Raw genomic sequence first — 6,427 nt, forward strand, 5'->3', positions numbered from 1 at the left:
TGTTTTTTAGGGTCCGAATAGAATAAAAAGTATTGACGAAGAGTTCTCTCCTAAAAGCCCACTTGACTGATTCGGTTCTAAAATTAAAAAATAAGTATCTGGTGAACAGAAGATGCTATGTATCCAATTCTTCATCCATATAAAAAAGAGAGGGAGATTTGGAACAAGATACCCATTGGCATCCCAAGTCTTCCCCACTGCATGATGAATCCAATTAAATCTGTACAGCTCTCCTAGCAAAGTAACTGGAATAAGGTTGTCATTTCAAAAAAATATAATATCTTTCTAAAGTTGCTACCATTTTGTTACAGGATCCCAAGTAGCAAGTACCCAACACTTCATGTTCTGTTCTGTTTCTACAACACATGCTGCAGCTGATTTCATTGTTCTCCAATGGAAGATTAAAAGAATAAAAGCTCCCTAAACAAAATAGGGATTGAGGAATTGAAGAAAACAAAACAAGCTCGAACTTGCTTATAAATTATGAGAAGTCAGATGATGAATAACCAATAGCTGGAACCTGCTTATATTTATCATTATTAGGCATAAATAACAAAATTGAGAAACTGATTATCCTATTCCCTGTACTCAACTAGATAGTTCCTTCACTCCCCAGCAATAACATTAGATGTATATGAACTAATGTATTCAGAACCAACAATTTACTAGCTGAATGGACCAGTAAAAACATATAAAAACTAACATAATAGGTTAATAAATTCAAATAAGATAGATTAAGAAAGATCATCCTTACAACCATGTATCATAATCCTTTCAAAATTATAGTAAGATAACCAAACTAAAGGGAACTTCAGTCTAGAAACAATAAAACCAAAAGCTAAAACAGTTGCTAGCAATTCAAGAAAGCTCCCATCCCTTGCAGCCTAAAACCATTCATCACTGTAATGATGAAGATGCAGGCTCAGAAGCAGAAGCAATCCCATTATTTCCGCAAACGGTCTACTTAGATCTCTGTCTCATCTTTCGGCGCTTCCTCTTCAATCTCCTCATCCGCTTCTTCTTCCACTGAAAAACAGATAGATTATTTCAGCAAACCAATACAAAGAACCCAATTATAGAGAATCCAAATTTAGAAATACAAGAATGTTTTTCTCATGGCCAGTCCCAAGAGGTAATTGCAAAATCTGCTCCACAAGGCGACAGGATATGACAACGCCCTTCATTTGTAAAGCAGGAACCTCTCAGCTCAAACGAGTCGAGAGGCTCAACCACTAACAATTAAGGGCTTGATCTACTACAATTAACTTTGGGTTTTGCAAACATTGATAAAATTCGCCTCAATTTCATTGTTAATCGTCACATTTCATATACAAACATAACCAAACAAGCGATCCTAACAATTTAAAACAAACCGCATACAATCACATTGAAATTTATTTGCGAAATAATAGATTGAATGTTTTTCTCATGGCCAGTCCCAAGAGGTAATCGCAAAATCTGCTCCCCAAGGCGACAGGATATGACAACGCCCTTTCATTCGACAAGGGGGAACCTTCCAACACCACTAACGGTGTAGCAAGGCTCAACCCCTCATCGAAACAAAGGCTTGATTTACGACAATTTATATTGGGTTTTGCGAACACAAATAATTCACCCCAATTTCTATATAAATTGTCAAGTTGAAAAAAAAACAATTAAACAACAAACACAATCAAACAAAATTTTCTATAACCATTACATAATACTAATAAAACCAACATTTAAACAAACAAATCATCCTTTCCTAGATTTTATAACAAACAAACAGATACATATGTGTAAGAGCTTCACATTAAAAAAAATATGTCTTCAGTAAACATTTACAATACACAAATCAAACAGTTTACATAACAAGATATATATATATATATATATATATGTAAAAGCAGATTTAAATTACAGGTTTAGAACATGTAATGATAAGCGAGAAGAGAATGAGAATAAATACCTTGGCACGCATCTCGATGAAGCTTTTCTCTCAACTCTCTGGAGTCTGGACTGTGCTTGTTTGTATTTCTATCGGCCGCGAGTTGTGTTTCCTGGGACTCTCTCTTTGGTATTTATACGGCTAACTCCTATCTCTTAACCCTAGATTTTATGGGCTTTTAATTGGACTTTGGGCTTGTAACCGAGTGGGTTGTGTCAGTTAACGTCTAAGAGCCCCTTGCGATTGGGGGGTCTTTCATCTTAAGTGCAATCTCATACTAACATTTTAAAAAATAGTCAAATGCACATTGTGCACATGTACTTGCACACTTATGCACTTTGCGTACTCATAATCCCATATTTAGCAAATTGTGTACCTAGCGAAGTCATGTAAATAGCATATTTTCGTTAAATTTGATTAAGACCGTCAGTTTGTTTCTGTTTTCACAAGGTTATGGTAGTCTTTTCAAATGATTCTTTCATAATTCGTTTAAATATAAAATATAATTGTAATAAATAATAAAATATATAATAAAACATATTTCTTTAATAATTGTATTACATTTGTTGAACTTCTTTTTATCATTTTTTTATTTAATTAAAACAAGTAAATAACTTATAAATACTAATAAATCATGTACCATTTTTCATTGCATTTTTTATTTATTAAAAAACTATCATTTAAAAAAAATTGAATTCTATCTTAAAAAATATTACAAATTCTAGTTTTCCAAACTTATCATTTACGTATATTTTAAAGTTAAAAATGTCACTGGTGTCATATACTTGTATCATTTTTTAATTTTAACAGCATTCACTTTTAAAAAGGTTTTATCATCAAAAAGTTCGTTATTAATTAAAATTTAGTATAAGAACAAATCAACTTCATAATATTAATTTAATATTAATCTAAATTGATACAAATTAATAAACAAAGTTGTTCAAACTTTTATAAATTTAATAATAAGTTACACAACAAATTATTTAGATTGTGTTTTAATGAATAAAAGTAACAGTGTTAATCATATTTGACTGAATTACACAATTTGCTAGATTTTGAAAAGTCTGAGTACACAGTTTGTTAGATATTCAAATTGGGGTACATAAAGTGCGTATATTTATAACTACAAGTAAACACTATGCATTTAACTCTTTAAAAAAACATAGAGTAATGAAGGTCCATTTATTTATTTATTGTCAGTAAGGCGAATTTATTTTTATTTTTTATTTAATATTTGTTATGATTATAAAATAAGTTGGTTTTAGAAATTTGTATAAATTAAAATCATTATTGTTTAGTGTTCTAAAAATCAGGTTACTCAATCGAATATTCGTGGAAGTACTTGGACTCGTCTCTATTTCCGTTTCGATTTTCATATAAATGGTCATAACTCAGGTTTTTACTTGACTCGGGTCAAACTCGGATAAAACTTGAATTACTAAAAAACTTGGTTTTAGAGTAAAAAAATTGAAAATAATGTGTTAAAATACGTGTCGAGCCCCTGTACATTAATATATACAGCTAGGGCTGTTCACGAACCGAGTCGAGCCGAGTTTTGATCGAACAGAGCCGGGCTTTAATTTTTTTTTATGACAAATCGAGCCGAGCCGAGCTTTTGTATCGAACAAAAATCGTGTTCGAGCTCGAGCTCGATCTCGTTAACTAATGAGCTGAACACAAGCTTGTTCGCGAACATAAACGATCCGAGCCAGGACAAATTCAGGTCAACCGCTGTTTGACTGTAAAAATAACTTATCAAATAATTTTTTTTTGAAACTTTGGTTTTATCACTAAAATATATATATCTTGACATCCATACGGTTGGATCGATGGAAAATATTTTTAAAAAAATCGAAACACCAATTAATGACTAAACACTAGGTTAGCGGTAATAGTCAAACTAATACTTGAATGTTAAAATAACAAACTATATAAAATTATCTTGATTTGTAAATTTTGGTTATATCATTTAAGTATATTTATTTTGATATCCATACGGTTGGATCAATTAGAAATAATTTTAAATAAGTCGAGACACCAATACAGGACTAAACACTAGTTACTAGTACTAGTCAAACTAATATTTAATTGTTAAAATAGTAAATTAAATAAAATTATTTTGATTTGTAACTTTGGTTATATAAATAATATATATATATATATATATTATGACATCCATACTGGTTGGATCGATATAAAGTATTTTTAAAATAATCAAAACAACAAATCAGGACTAAACACTGGTTAGCGATAATAGTCAAACTAATGTTTGACTGTTAAAATAACAAACCAACTAAAATTATCTTGATTTGAAACTTTGGTTATATCATTAAAGTATATTTAGTTTCAGCATCCACACGGTTGGATCAATTAGAAATAATTTTAAATAAGTCGAGACACCAATACAGGACTAAACACTAGCTACTAGTACTAGTCAAACTAATATTTGACTGTTAAAATAGCAAACCAAATAAAATTATTTTGATCTATAACTTTAGTTATATCAATAAAATATATATATTATGACATTCACACAGTTGGATCGATATAAAGTATTTTTAAAATAATCAAAACAACAAATCAGGACTAAACACTAGTTAACGGTAATAGTCAAACTAATGCCTTGATTGTTAAAATAACAAAATAAATAAAATTATCTTGATTTGAAACTTTGGTTATATCATTAAAATATATTTATTTTGGCATCCATATGGTTGGATCAATCAGAAATAATTTTAAAAAAGTCGAGACACCAATACATTACTAAACACTAGTTACTAGTACTAGTCAAACTAATGATTGACTATTATAATAGCAAACCAAATAAAATTATTTTGATTTGAAACTTTGATTATATCAATAAAATATATATTTTATGACATCCATACGGTTGGATCCATATAAAATGTTATATATGAATACAACACAGAGGGGGTGAATGTGTTTTGGCTTAAATGTTTACTTTTTGGTCGACTTTGGGTTTAGCAGTTGGTTGTTATCAATGATTTTGTAGAATAGATGTTAAACATAAATAACAATGCAAATATGTAAAACTAAGATCTTCAAAACTCACTTAATTTTATATTAAAAATCAAGCAGTGTTTTGCTACAAAATCTCTAAGTTCTTGGTTTAGAACTTCGCTTCTTTCTTGAGAGAGAATTCAATTTCTGATATATTCAGTCCTTACTTAAACAAAGGACCTCAGTTAACTTTATATGATAGTTAACTTTGGTTTACACAGTGAACAATAAGAAGTGTTAATCACTTTTCTAACCTGTCACTAATCACTTCTATTTAAAGGAAAAGTGAGATTTCCATATCTAGATTAGCATATCTTCATCCAATATGTATTGGTTGATCCTCCTTTATCAGTTAATCTTCACCATTAATCTTGCACATCTCTCAAACTGCTTTTTGTAGACTTGTCAATTCAGCTGTGTGAATTGTTTGTTGATTTGCAACCTTGGATATTGAACTGTTCTGTAATTCTGTACTTAGAGAAATTTCTTCACTTTGAGATCTCCAATTAAGTTGTAGAGAACTCGACATCTCGATAGGCATATTGGCTTGTCGATATCTCTGAAACTTCATTGTTGACTTGACTTATCGACAACTCTGAGTTCTCTAGTGAATTTTGGTTTATCGATAACTCAGAGTTCTCTAATGGACTTTGGCTTATCGATAACTCAGAGTTCTCTAATGAATGTATACTTGTCGATATCTCTGAGTTCTCGAATGGGTATCTGACTTATCGATATCTCCAATAGCATTTCCTGAGTTCTCGATAGACAATTCCTGAGTTCTCGATAGGTCTTTCTGAGTTCTCGATAGGTATTTCTGAGTTCTCGAATGACTTCTCTATAACACTAATTATGTGACTTGTAGAGATCTTGACTTAGAATGTTTTTCGCCAAACAGAATTATTCAACTCCAAGCTTCTTCATAATTCTTCTGAGGCATGACCTTCTTGATCTTCTTCCAGATAGAATTCTTAGGCTTGACACTGTTTAGGGAAAAATGCTTCAGTCTGCTCCATTTACATTTTACAGACATTAAGTGTTACAAGTATAAATTATAGATTAAGATTACAATACAACTAATCTTAGAATTGTCAATATGACTTAGTCTTGTTATGATACAGGCATGTCTTGCACAACAATCTCCCCCAATTTGTGAGAAGATTGCTTATCACAAATTCATGCCTGTTAACAAGACTAACCCCAAGTTAAAGAATGAAAATAAAACAATACACAAGCTGATACAACACTTGTACATTGAATATTTGACAGTTTACAATAATTAAGTAAAGACTGAGCTTTTTGATCCTTTCTCAATTATGTTCTTAATCTGCACAAGTATTTCTAATTCTTCTAGGATGGGGGTGTCAGTTAGAGCCTCTATTAGTTTCAACAAATCTGGCTTAGGATAACTAACTAACATCCTATCCTGTATCTTGACAAAGAGCCAGCTTTTACATTCAGAAATCTTCCATCCTTTGA

General features: G+C 30.8%; 1 long non-coding RNA gene across 1 annotated transcript; it reads right to left on the reverse strand.

The window, feature by feature from the left end:
• Positions 1-711: 711 nt before the first annotated feature.
• LOC141713334 (uncharacterized) lies at positions 712-2,179 on the reverse strand. The gene is made up of 2 exons (XR_012571940.1): positions 1,949-2,179; positions 712-1,026 (listed from the first exon to the last, which is right to left on the reverse strand). It is a non-coding gene; the product is annotated as an uncharacterized LOC141713334 (long non-coding RNA).
• Between the last annotated feature and the right edge of the window lie 4,248 nt (positions 2,180-6,427).

This window comes from Apium graveolens, chromosome 3 (genome assembly GCF_009905375.1).
Source record: "Apium graveolens cultivar Ventura chromosome 3, ASM990537v1, whole genome shotgun sequence".
NCBI classification, from domain to species: Eukaryota; Viridiplantae; Streptophyta; class Magnoliopsida; order Apiales; family Apiaceae; genus Apium; species Apium graveolens.